Source organism: Malus domestica, chromosome 02, assembly GCF_042453785.1.
Source record: "Malus domestica chromosome 02, GDT2T_hap1".
Taxonomy (NCBI): Eukaryota; Viridiplantae; Streptophyta; class Magnoliopsida; order Rosales; family Rosaceae; genus Malus; species Malus domestica.
This window is the reverse complement of record NC_091662.1, coordinates 33,025,414-33,039,803: the sequence shown is the minus strand read 5'-3', so window position 1 is coordinate 33,039,803 and position 14,390 is coordinate 33,025,414. Positions and strand designations below refer to the sequence as shown.

Genomic DNA, 14,390 nt, shown 5'->3' with positions numbered 1-14,390 from the left:
ATTTTGATTGTTAGCATACCCAATAAAGACACACCGGAGAGCACATGCATCAAGTTTACTCCGCTGATGAGAGTAGACATGCACATACGCAATACACCCAAACACTTTTGGATGAAGCTTTGATACAGAAACAAGAGAAACATGTTGTTGTAGCACATCGAACGGTGTCTGAAAATCAAGAACCCTACTTGGAACACGATTGATCAAATACACAGCAGCCAAAACAGCATGACCCCACAAATGATTAGGAACACATTTATCCAACATCAAGGAGCGAGCAACTTCCATTATTTGACGATTCTTCCGTTCGGACACACCATTTTGTTGGGGTGTAAACGGAGTAGTCGTCTGGTGAATAATACCATGATCACGAAAAAAAACATGTTAAAGTGTGATTCACATATTCTCCCCCGTTATCAGACCTGAAGACCTTAACTTTGGTCTGAAACTGAGTAGACACCATTGTACAAAATTCTTGAAGAAGTAACGGAACATCACTCTTTTTCTTCATCAAGAACACCCAAGTTAATCGAGTACAATCATCAATAAAAGTAACAAACCAACAGAATCCATTAGAAGTAACTTTCGCTGGACCCCACACATCAGAATGTATCAAATCAAATGGCAAAGTAGCTTTAGAATCACTTACAGGAAATGAAGCACGATGACTCTTAGCCATGACACATGTTTCACACTTGAACTCTGAATCACTACAAGTGCGAAACAAAGAAGGAAATATATGTTTCATATAACTGAATGATGGATGTCCCAATCGTCGATGCCACAACCAAATTTGATGTCTGTCATCCACTTTAGCACTTAAAACTTGATGATTATTTGAACCAAAAACAACAGTATCCTCCATAGTCAAGATGTACAAACCCCCTATTCTTTTACCATGACCAATTATCTTCTGAGTTTAAATATCTTGAAAATAACAATACGTAGGGTAGAAGTAAGCAGAACAATATAAGGTATCAAGAAGTTTTCCTACCGACAAAAGATTGCACTTAGATCAGGAACAAGTAAAGCACGGACCAATGATAAGGTTGGAGTCAGAGAGATAGTGCCTTCACCCTTCACAGGAGAATGTGCTCCATTTGCACTAGTAATATACGGATCACGAACATAGTCACATAACTCATCAAACACTCTAGGGTCACTAGTCACATGATCAGTGGCCCCAATATCTATTATCCATTTATTTGTTCCGCCAAGATGCATAACAACACTATGATTATATTAAGCCATTGAACAAAAATCACGAACAATAAAGGCACAAAAGATACGCAGCGGAATGAAAACAATTTACCAGACACTGTAGCATACGGCAATGTAGCAAAGCACTGTTCACGACATTGTAGCAATCACTGTTTACGACACTGTAGAGGACCACTTGTACTGTAGCACGCCACTATTCACTTTTTTTTTTTTTTTGAAGGAAATCACGAAAAATGTGGGCACAAAATTAAAGCACACAGGTCACCAAGAGCGAACTGCTCTGATGTCATATTGAACTAAACATGGTAAATACCAATATTAAATTAAACATGATAAATACCAAAAATATATATGACAATATTTGGGAATTTCTTATATATTCATTAATCTCCAAAGTGGAGTATATATAAGAGTTACAATTGGTATTATATATGTACTTCACCAATGTGGGACAATAAACTACTATTTACACTCTAACTAATACATAACTCGCAACAATTATATGTTGGAAACATTTTTCCACCAGAGAAGATTCCAACGCCAAATCCCTGAGAGCAAAGAGTGAAGCTCCTCTTAAGAGAATTAGGGATGGGCAAAATAATCGCAGGAACGGGTACACACGGGACCCTACCAATTAAACTTTGGTGGGTGTGGGCGCAAGTGCGGGTACCGTCTAACTAAATTGGTACCTTCGACTCCGAGCACGATATTATCTATATACTAAAACCTGGTGGAAGGCACTGTTCACGAGCAGTAAATTACGAAAATAACCCTCACCTGCTTCTTTTTCTCAGCTTAACTTTTTGTTCTGAACAGTTAATTTATGATTTTACCCCTTCTATACATGTGTTGCTCATCGCGAAAGGAGGGGGAGAAGGATGGAAAAGCCGCAGTTTTCTATTTGCTTCTAGACTCCTCCTATACACGTGTTGGTCATCGTGAGACGGATGTGCATTGCCCTCGGTGGCCACGCGTCTATCATCGCCGGTCCTTCTTCTTCGATTTCTTCGTTGGTGTTTTTTTCCGTTTGCCTCTTTCCCTCCATTCTTTGCTTTTTCTTTCCGTTCGCTTCTCTCTCTGCATCCTCAGTTTCTGCAAATTGTCGAACGTAGCTTTTTTTCTCTTCCACGCCGGTGTTGTTCTTGCTGTCCACACCTAGCAAGTTTCTCCGTCTGATTATTCAGCTTCGTTATTTTTCCCGGAAAATTGCTCGATTCGTGAATGGTTTAGGGGCTACAGATTTCTGCCTTTTTCAATTCGATTGAAATCCATTTTTTCTTTGCGTAGTCTAACGTGTTCTGGTGAGTTTTTCGTTTTTTAAGCTTATGTGATTCATTTTTTCGGTGGTTTTCGACTTGGAGATAAATTTTATCATTAAACTTTTTTTTTTTTTTTTAAATTTTGGGATTGCGCTTATTTGGATGGGTTTTATATTTCAGGAAACGCTTCTGCTCCAATTTTGGGCTTTCGTCTGCAGGTGGTTTTCGATTTAGAGATGAATTTTGTCTTTAAATTTTTTATTTTTTTTTCATTTTGGGGTTTGGTCAGTGCGCTTATTTGGTTGGGTTTTTGGTTTCAGGAAATGCTTCTTCTCCAATTTTGGGGCTTTCGTCTGCAGTTTTGCAAGCCCATTGTGTTGAAGGTATGTATATAAAATCTATTTTTTTCTATTGGTTTTTTGTTCAACATAATAATTTTTTAGGGGTGGTGTTCTGTTCATTAAATTTATTTTCTTAAAACTTAGGTTTTGCTCTCAAAGTTTTGATCTTCACATTTTTTTTATGCTGTAATCATTTTTATGCTGTAATTGTTTTTGGGTTTCCTCTCTCATTTTGCCTTTGTTTGGTGCTTTATTAAATTAGGGCTTACGGGGAATTTAGTCTCTTCTTGCTTGCTATGAAAGAAAAGCATGATTGTTAATTTTTTATCTCAACAGTACTCTCTCTCGATCTAATTTTAAGTGATTGAAAATTGGGTTTGGTGATTTTTCTGATTGTTTTTTTTTTCATGTTTTAGTTGTTAATTGACTTATAGAGCTTTTTTGTTTTGCTGTAATATTTGTTGAATTGAAAGGATTTGGAGGCTCCTGCTTGGGAACTCAGAAACCTTTTTTAATCTTTCCAGGTACACCCATATTTATATCCCAAACAACTGTTTATGTGTATCTCTTTGTTAGAGAAGGCTTTTGCCTTTTGGGTTCAATTTCATCTGCTCTCTGTATTGGATTTGATGACCTCTCGGTCCTGTTTTTGATCCAGCAATGGAGCTTGCATTGTCGCTTGAGAAATCGACAAATGAAAAGCTCTGCTCAACTTGCAGTGTAAGATGATAAGGTTTAGGTGATTATATTTTGTACCTGTAACATCGTTTGGTTCGTGTTATAAATTAACAATCTTATTATGCTATGTTCATCTTCGAATTTACGACTAACAGGTTGTTGAGAAGAACAAAGATGTGTAGTTCGTAGGTCAGTTTTGTTACCCTCCTTTATTTTTCCTTTAGTTGAAAAGGTTCTACAGAGACACTTGCGGCATGATTTTTGATGTTCTGCTTTTACCTTTGTAGGTGGAAGCCATCAAGAAAATATCTGAATATGTTGCTCAACTATAGATAATTGGCGAAGAACACGATTAGTGACATGGAGCACACTCAGTGGAGCCATTTACCACTACTGGTGTCCCTACTGATTTATTACCATATACCAATCCAAGTCCAAACTGATCACAAAGTAAGCAAGCTCAAAGCAAAGTTTTAGATGTTTTTTTTTTTTAAATTCTAATAAACAAAGATTTAGACAAATAAATGTTGAACTTGGCTAAACTAATTGATATTATCGTATTAGAGGGAATGATTTGGTTAGAAATATTGGTGTATATTTTTATGCATAAACTCGATTAGATAATTATAACCCAACCAAAAACACTTTAATTTGTTAAAAAGCATGTTATACCAACACATTCAAAGCTCACGCACTATAGATGTTCATAATTGCAGTAAGAAATGTACTTTACTCACTTTCGAAGGCTAAAGTGATTTATAAATGTGATCCAAAACGTGGTTGTGGCATTTCTTGCGTCAATCGTTCTCCTCAGAGAGGGTTGAAGTATCGTTTTAAGTTAGTGTTATTGTAGCTACTTTGTTTGGTTATTTGGAAACACACACACTCATGATTACATGAATCACTGCTTGGCTATTGTCAAAGTGGCACATGTTGTAAATAGTGAGCATTAGCAGGTTTTTCGAACACTAATGAAATATTAAAAATTAGAATATAATAGAATATGACTTTGTGCTTACAAATTTTTTATCCTTCTTCTAACAACTCTTTTTGAAACCATGTTACTAATATCTGACCTGATTCTTTTAGGGGTCGGACCACAAAAATTTATCTTCAGTGCTTCATAAAGCTTTAGAGGGTGCAATCATATTTGAAACTTTCCCCAAGACTATTATGGATGTTTTTGCATTGGTGTTGGAATCTATGAGCAGTAAGTTTTTCCATTGGATTTTAATATCTAAGCGTCTATTCTTTCGGCCATTTATGTTTATGTGAAGGAAAAATTAGTTATGTAGAAAATGAATGAATAGAAATAACATAGTAGAGAATTTAAAGTGGAACAAATAAGATTATACTCTTGCTATGTCAATATATATGTTTGTGTATAAACGTGTTCATATTTTTGCGTATGTCAATGTATAACATTGCTGCAATTAGTTTGGTTACTTTACAGGAAAGCTTATATGAATTTTTAATCGATGAATTCCAGTTTCCAACACTTCATTTTCTTCAATTACAGGTATTTGAATTTTACATGTCTAAATTTTGTTCTCCAATAATTTTTAAGATCAGTAGATCTGTTGAATTTGATAATATTATTCAACAATGTGGTCAGCTGTTCAAACTGCATTACAAAATTTAATATGTAGAATTAAGCATTGTAAGTTTGATCTTTTTCTTCTGAGTGATGTATTTCAGATATTGCCTTCTCCAACTAAACTCTTGAAAAGCTTTTCTATAAAATTTATAGTTGTTTAAAGTGTTGTATCCATCTTTGCAATTAGTCTCATAAATTATACCAAATTTGTTAATTCTTTAGCAAAATAAGCAAATCATTTTAATTTGTTTAGGTCAGATCATATGAATTTTGAAGTTACTATTTTGATTGCGTAATTATCCATGTTTCTAACATTGCATTCCTTTTTTTATAATAAATTTGTTTCGTTTTTAGTTCTAAAATGTAGTTTACAAAGGAAAATCCATGCGTTTCTAATCTACACAAGTCAAAAGTTAAAGATCATTTTGACAAAAAAAAAAAAAAAAGGTTAAAGATCAAGAAGAATTGATGAAAGAAGCAGTAAGCATTTTACAAGCGTCTCTCAGTTTTTATTCAACAATCCAGGCGTCCCATGTTTCTCCTCCCTGGTTTGGTAAAGCAGAAACTTATAGTTTGTCTTACATTTAACTGAGAGACGTTATGTGAATATATCACAATATCAGTAATTTTTTTGTATGTTTTGTGAATTTGTTGATATTCTAGCAGGAATTGCAATGGTGGAAGGGAACAAACATAAAGGCAGTGTTATTTCAGCCAAAAGCCTTATTCTCACAACATTGAGTACGATTGCTTAGACTTTCAATTCATTGTACCTAAATTGAAACAATTCTTTACTTTACATATGTCAAATATAATCTTTTATACAATTTCTAATCCCGCAGCAACGCGCGGGTGGTAATTTCTAGTTCAGTACTAGTTTCCAATGCAGCACAAATATATCTGATATTTGTATGGCCAACTTTAAAAATAAAAAAATTCCTACTTCTAAATCCTTCAATCCAGATCCCTTTAAGAAATATAAAGATTTGCAAATAATATGTACAAATAAATAATTGAGGCACCACAGTTTCCTCAAAATAAACCATAGAAAAATCACGGATTATGTTATAGCATTGCAGCCCATTCTTTACCATCAATGAGATTTTGCAAATCATTAGCAACGCATATGCATCCCGTAGCGGAACGAGCAAAGAGAGCAAGAGAGAGCAAGGGAAAGAAAATCCAATTCAGACGTCAGAAGATTAATTGAAATGCCTAACAGAACTACTAGCTTCCACAAGAAAACAACGAGCAAGCTACTAAATGTCCTAGAAATCAATAACAAACATGGTAAATTAAAAGGCAAACCACTCATAGGCAATCCACCACTATTCAAGGGTGCCAGATTCTTCAGACACTGCTAAGAACCATACTGCAGAGGCTATCCCCAACGAAAAACTGAAAATTTTCTTCGTAAAAGGATGACAAGGGCATCAACCAGGTCACCTTAGTTTATGAACTCACATGCTCATGTCTAGGAGGAGCTTTTAGTTCCTTGGGCTCCTTTTCTTCTTTGGTCCAACCTTGGATATACTCGTTTTCTCCTTCTTCTTGACTCGAGTGATTCCCAGTTATAACATTTCCAAATTTGTTCAATTATTTTTAGTTTCCTCGCAGTGGTGGGCATTTCTGTATTCTTCGTGTCATATTTGGGAACATCAGGAGCCTGTTAATCTTCTTGTTGAAAAGACAGATAAGAAAGGTCCGTAATGTACAATTTTGACCGAAGACTCTAGAGATCGGTACAAGACAGCTCAACAAGGAAGTAGTATATCTTATAAGAAAAAATTAAGTCACAATGTATTTGCCCTAATTGGATAAAAGCTATATCTTACATAAAAGAAGGGAACCATATACCACTAGAAATTTAGGGGTTGGCATGTCATATATGTAGTCGTATAGATGATCTATGTTAGAACCAGTGTTTTAAAAATCAGCCTAGGCGCTACAAGGTGGCCAGCCGCTCCTTTTAGCCCATAATCGGGAGAAAAATCGGCAAGAGGTTTAGGCGGGCGCAAAGGTAGCTTAGGCGGTGCTTGGGCGACCTAGGCGGGCGACTCGATAGCCTAGGCAGTCTGGGCGTTTTAAACTTTTTGTCGTTGTAGAGAGCTGCGTTGTTCTGTTTCTACCTTTCTGCGTTTCAAGAAGATGAAAGGAAGAAGAAAAAGATGAAAGGAATAAGAAGATAGAAATGTGTTTCTCTCTCTTCCCACTCCCCCATGTGACAAACGTACACTCCACTTTTTGTTTTATTTTTTTTTTAAATTAATTACCTCTAATCAATTGTCAAACATACATTGAATATTGGTGTGGTGTGCCCCACATCCCTTTTTGGTGCAGCATGCCCCAACTTCCTTTTTACAGACTTCAAAATACAAACCACAATCCTTTTCAAAAAAACAAAAAAAAAGTACAAACCACAATGTTTACACTTTTATTTTTTTTTAAGTTCACTATATAATAAATAATCTTTAAAAAATATTTATTATGTAATACATACTTATTATCATATGAACTTTCATCTTATGCAATCTAGTTCATTAAAAAATAAAAAAATCCTATCTATTGGAGAGACATTGTTGGATACCATTTTTACATTTTATCATTATTTTATTATCTTATCTATAGATTTCATACAAGTATAATTTTTCGTAAGTGTTAATATGCACTTATTTACAAGATATACAATAAATTTACCTAAATCTGCCTAGGCCGTCTAAGCGCTAGGCGCTAGCCCGCCACCCGACTAGCGCCTAGCGTTTTTTAGAACCTTAGTTAGAACACAAGGAGGCCGAAGGACAAAAGATTGCAAGAAGAGAGGATCGAGTCCCATTTCAAACTCTTGCATCCAGATGGACACTAGTGTTTTAAATGGTTCAAAGGATTAAAATCAGTATTTAGGTTCTTAAATTTGCATTCAAATCTGTTTCATGCACATTTCAATAAACTTTTGTTTAGTTTCGCTCAAATCATGTGCTATATATGGTTAAACATTTGCAAGATCAGCTCATTCGAACTTTTGCTTATTTCTATTGGAAAACTAACCAAAAACCCTAAAAAACTTTCTTTTTAATCAGCAGGAGAAAAGTTTTTGAAAATGCCGATCATACCTTTCAAACATCCGTACAAGATTGGGTCAGTATTCTGCAAATTTCATGTGGTTTCACCAGAAAATGCAGCCAAAAGAAGAAAAGGAAGACTGACATTTTCAGAAAACATTGGCATGCAAAAGAAAATGTGGCAAACATTGCAACAACCAAGACAACATGGATTCACATGCAAAAGAAAATGTGGCAAATATTGCAGCAACCAAGACAACATAAATTCACATGACATTCAAGCAAAGACAAGACAGTCAGTTTTCAGAAACAGTGCTGATAGCTTTCAAAAATAGTGTGTTGTCACTATCCAAAAAGTTGTAAATATTGGAACGTTATTCTATTTTAGGATTTGTATATAAGGGAGCTTTTCCTCCCATATAGACTACCACTATCTCAACCTCAACACGAAACAACACAGCAGAGACACACCATACACACCATCCTTCAATCCTCATACACTCAAGCATCCATAGCCTCCATATCATCCTTGTAAACACTTTGTTGTAAACAATTGTCTTTATAAACATTCTATATATCAATAAATGTTCAAGTGTACATATTCAAGCAATCTCCAAGTCTTAAGTAAGTTTTATTTTCTTTCTTTAGTGTGTTTGTTTAATTAAGACTTATTGTCCAAAACAAGGAAACACTATTGTAGTTATATTATTAACCTGCAAAACTGACGATCATACTTCGTTCGAGCATTCTTTTATAGTTGAATGCTTGCCATACAAATAACTGGACATTAACCAGGGTACCTCTGAGTTCTTCGTACCTCTAAGTTCAACTGTTAAGGCCTTATACTTGTACTGTGAGTGGCCGTCATGCTGAAACATGTCGAGTTCCATGTGCAAAGTTTTATGTTTAGTTGTTATAATGGTCATCCGACTATTTAACCGGGCCTGCTGTGCGAATGTGGTATCAGAGCCAAGTTTAATATTTTAATAATATAATTATAATAGTAAAGTACCTTGAGGATGGAAGTCATTGATACAACTGATATCACACTTGTTTATTTTGTATGAACAACATATATTATTGTCTCTGTAGACCTTGTTAACCACAACTACCAGGTATTTATTGTTACAGACACCCAACTATAACTAGCATAAAGAGAAGATTATCATATATATCCAAAAGAATTAGCAGGACTTTGAAGAAGCAGAAGTTTTATCTTGGTTATATTGAACATCCTTCATTTATTAGTAAATATAATAATACAGAAGTGCAGCATAAAGTTTTAGAAGCAAAAAGAGCAATGAATCAAGTTTTAGAGACCTTGAGAGAAGAAAAAGAGTTTCTAAGAAATCAGTTAGCCATAACTTTAAAGAAATGTAGACTGTAATTTATAATAGATTTTCTTAATTTATAAATTAGTGAACCTCAAAAAAAAAAAAAAACCTTAGACCAAAATAGTTTAGTTTGTTATTTTCCATTGAGAAATCTTAATCATATTTTGCATAGTGAAGAAAATTCACAAGCCATTAGTATTGTAGATCTTATTATTAGTCAAGCAGAAATATAAAATTAGAAAATAATAAGCATAATCATTTGTTAAATCAATTGTTAGAGCATTTTCAGAAAAATTCCATAAAAACAACTAGACAAAATTTAGACTATATTACATCTCAGTTAGAAGATAATAATAAAAACAAGATTTTGGCAAATACGATTAGCAGAAGAATCAATAGAGTCGACAACTTTTACTTGTCCAAAAGGACATTTTGAGTGGCTTGTTATGCCATTTGGACTTAAAAATGCTCAATCAATCTTTCAAAGAAAGATGGACCAAATATTCAAGAAATATGATAATTTTTGTAGTGTTTATGTAGATGATATTTTAGTACATATTAAAAACAGAAATGAATATAGGAAACATTTAGAGATAGTTTTACAAGAATTTATCAATAATGGAATTGTGATTAGCAAAAATAAAATAGCATTAGAAAAGTAAGATATAGAATTTTTAGGAATGTATATCAAGTCAGGTACAATACAATTACAAGATCATATAGCTAAAAAGGTCTTAGAATTTCCAGATAAGTTAGAAGATAAGAAACAGTTACAAGCATTTTTAGGATTGTTAAATTATGCAAGAAATTTTATTCCTGATCTAGGAAAAAAATAGTAGTATTACATAGTAAAACCAGCAAAACAGGACAAAAGTATTTTAATAGTGAAGCTATTAAATTAGTTCAAAATATAAAGGAAGAAATTACTAAACTTAAGCCATTAACATTACCATTAGATGATAGTTATAAAATAGTTGAAACAGATGCTTCATCATTAGGATGGGCATATATACTATACCAGAAAAAGTATAAGGAGTCTCCAAAGTCTGATGAACAAGTTTGTAGATATTCATCAGGAAAATTTAATGATGTACAGTCAAGATTACCATCAACAGATTTAGAAATTTTAGGAATAATAAACTCACTTGAAGCATTCTCATTATTCTTACATAATGAAATATTTACGATTAGAACAGATTGTCAAAATATAGTTTCTCATTATAACAAGATACATGCTAATAAACAGGCAGCTCGAAGATGGGTTAATTTTGTTGATTCCATTATAGGGAATGATTTTAAACCAATTTTTGAACATATAAAAGGTAATGACAATACATTGGCCGATATCTTATCAAGATTAATTTGTTGAACAGGAATGGAATATCGTGGACCATCATTCTCAAATAGCACAAGACCACAAGGCAGAAGCGTACATTTCAATAGCATAATAATGCACCATGGACCTCCATCATTCCATGGATTCCAAAATAGCATAAGCAGACCAGCATCACCACCAGTACCCACTTTCAACTTTAATGGCAATATTATTGAATGAATCAGAAATCCAACCCTAAGATAGAGGCCAAAAGTACCAGGACTTTCTGATAGGTAGCAGGTTCTCTTAGATAACTTTTGGAACCTTCAAATCAAACAGTCAAGCATGAGGTTAGGTCATGAAAAACTAATTAGAGCCTTAGAACAAGAGTTTGATAGTTTTAATTTTAATTTCCATCAAAGCCAGCAACATATTCATTCTCTTGAGCATAACCTTCAAGTCATCTCTAGGGCCATGAGTCATTACTTAGCAAGTTTACCAAAATGAACCAAGAACTCCAATCTCTTAGAATATAGCAGAAGGCAAGTGACACCCTGAAAAGAGAATTGAAAATAAGTTTGGAAACTGATCAGCATAAGAATAAAGAAAAAAAGGTTATTGAACCCATAGAACAAGAGGCTAATGAGCCCATAGAAGAAATTAAGATTGAGCTCTTAGAAGAATACATTGAAATGGAGCAGAATCAAAATAATGAGCAGCATCAGCATCTAAGTGATAAAGAAAAACAAGAAATATATGAAAGTTTTCTTAGGAACATATCTTTAGACTTAATATTAGATGATATTTTATTAGAAGAAATTTCAAAAGCAAAATTAAGAATAATGCCACCAAATATGCAAAATAAGATCCTGAGCAGAGCATCACAGTCCATGAAAGAGTTACAATTACAATTACAATGTGCTTTGTATCAGTCCATCTTTGATCCAAAACCAGGGATGGATATTATTACAAAGATGTATCCACCATGTCTTTGTGATAGTACAGAGAGTTGTATTCGTAAACCAAATGTTAACATAATTGTGGCCATAATTAACATGAGAGATTTTAGACTATGACATTTTAGTTATGAGCATCAAAAAAAGCATAATGTGGTAGAAGTTACCTTAGCCTTACTATTAGAGTTTGGTTATCTTGATAAAATATTCGTTAACCGTATTTCCCAACTAGAATTATTTCCTGAAAAACTTATAAAAGTAGCAGAAGATTATCTAGAAAAGTGGAAAGAAATTTGTATAAGTTGGTATGTACATATGCATAAACAAAAAGCTAGGCACATAGCCATGATTAATGAAGAATCATTTAGACTATCCCATATCTCTCCACACAGGTGGACTCCTTCATACAAAAGTATTCTAAAATTTCGAGGGATCCAAACGTTTGCTTTAGATGAGTTTGAAAATTTTAGGTATGATATGGTATTAGTAGCAGAAGAAGAAGGAATGCACATTTACACCAAGTCAAAAACCCGTCATCAGCAATACTGGAAGCCTTAAAATTTCAAAGGAGAAACAGAAGATATGTATTACAAGGTGAAATAAGATAGAGAAAGAGATGCAGAGCTAGTAGAAGACGATGAACAATATTGGAATAATTTGACAGAAGAAGAGCTGCATAACATTGACAACATGATGGAAGCATGAAGAGCTGATAGCAAATTTGCATAAGTTGAATAGCATCATGCAAAATAATGTATTTGATCAGACAGAAATGTCAACATCATTGTGAACCCCACTACAATAATGAAATAATGGCATAAGAGTAAATAAAGAAAAGAGCTTGACCCATTATAGACTTTTCATACACAAAATGTCATTTTGGTTAAGAATGAATAGTGCTAGGCCATTTTCATTAAAACTCCATATTTCTATATGTTTACATTGTGAAAGCAGGGGATAGACGATAAAGTGAAGTTTAACATGCTACTAAGGGCTGGTTTAGTATTGCTGTGCTTTGAAAAAAAGCTGATTCTACTGTGCTGTGAGAATAAGCAGTTGTGAAATAAAGCAGCTGAGTGTTTGGTAAACTTTTTTGTAAAAGTGCTTTCTGAAAAAAAAAAGCAGTATGATAGTGTTTGGTAAACTTTTATGTAAAACAGCTGTGACTGTGTGAAATGACCAAAAAATGTATAATACTATATTATTATTATTATTATTATTATTATTATATTTTATTTAATATTACTATTTTTATGTGAGGATTTTCACTCAGTTTCACACCTTCCTCTCCCTTTCATTGTTTTCACTTTCTTCTTCCTCCTTCGACATACACACACGGACGACAATGGCAACACCACCAATTGTGTGGCCGTGAAATCCCTAATCCAAAACCCTAAAAAATCAAGAACCTTCCTCACCGCCACCACCTCATTCTCCTCCTCCATCTCTGCCTTTCTTCACTACTCTCCTCTCTCTTACCCTTTCTCCATCGGAGCAAGACCGCTTCGCTTCACCCCTCCAATTCTCTGCGGGCGATGGATAACGGAGGCAGCGACTCAAGTCCAGCCTCGCTTTGCTTCTCGTTGTCTCCAGTCTAGCCTCTCTTTTTCTCGCTGTCTCCAAGTTGTAAACTTTGAAGAAGGAGAAATTAAAGATGGATAACGGAGGCAGCGACTCAATCCTCCTCTTCTCGCTGTCTCCAATCCAGCATCTCTTCCTTTCGCAAGCAGCGACTCAAGGTTATCTCTTCCACCTCCACCTCCTCCTCGTTTTCTTTTTTCTGATTTGAAACAAATTCAAAGTTGTAAACTTTGAAGAAGGAGAAATTGAATTGTTGTTGTTCTTTTTGTCTACAGATTCTTGAAGTAGCAGAGGAAAAATGAGAGTTTTATGCTTTTTTTTTTTTTTTTTTTGAAATTATCGATTTTGGCTGTGGTAGTCTAGTGGGTTTTTGGGTTTTGTGGAGATCGGCAAAGGAGCACCGTTTCTAGTTTGAGGGTGTTATTGGACTTTAGAAAGTTTCATTAAAAAAGCACTGTAGCTCCACGTGCTTTGAAAAAAAAAACCAGTTTTCCAAAGCAGCATTTAGCTGTTTCAGCTTTTCTGATGATTTTAGCTTATTTTCACAGCAGCTTCCAAAATCATCCTTTTTTTTTTTAGTTTATCAAACACCTTCAACATGCAATTTTCCAAATGCATCTATCTAAAGCCCCAGGTCCGGATGGTATGTCACCTTTGTTTTTTCAAAAGTTTTGGCATGTTGTTAAGCATGATGTAGTGAATGCTATTTGCTCTTTTCTCACATCTGGACGGTTACTATAGGAGGCTTGTTTCACTCATATTGTATTAATTCCTAAGGTAAATCAGCCACAGGAAATATCACAATTACGCCCGATTAGTCTATGTAATGTAATCTACAAGATTGGTGCAAAGGTGATTGCGAAACGATTGAAGAAATTTTTAAATGTCATAATTTCTCCACATCAGTGTGCCTTTGTTCTAGGGAGGTTGATTTCTGATAACACTTTGGTGGCAAAGGAAATAGGTCATTTCCTTCACAATAAGAGGTGGGGACGGGAGGGATCATTTGCACTCAAATTGGATCTGAGCAAGGCATATGATAGGGTGGA

At 34.4% G+C, this 14,390-nt stretch overlaps 1 long non-coding RNA gene across 10 annotated transcripts; it reads left to right on the top strand.

Moving 5' to 3' along the window:
* The first annotated feature begins 2,159 nt into the window (after positions 1 to 2,159).
* LOC103429413 (uncharacterized) lies at positions 2,160 to 5,923 on the top strand. 10 transcript variants are annotated; one of them, XR_011578517.1, is made up of 10 exons: positions 2,160 to 2,522; positions 2,661 to 2,698; positions 2,801 to 2,863; positions 3,295 to 3,345; positions 3,480 to 3,541; positions 3,655 to 3,688; positions 3,787 to 3,949; positions 4,589 to 4,709; positions 4,953 to 5,018; positions 5,763 to 5,923. It is a non-coding gene; the product is annotated as an uncharacterized lncRNA (long non-coding RNA). The 10 variants fall into 10 exon arrangements; XR_011578521.1 differs by having other exon boundaries at positions 5,760 to 5,923; XR_011578516.1 differs by having other exon boundaries at positions 4,937 to 5,018.
* The last annotated feature ends 8,467 nt before the right edge of the window (positions 5,924 to 14,390 follow it).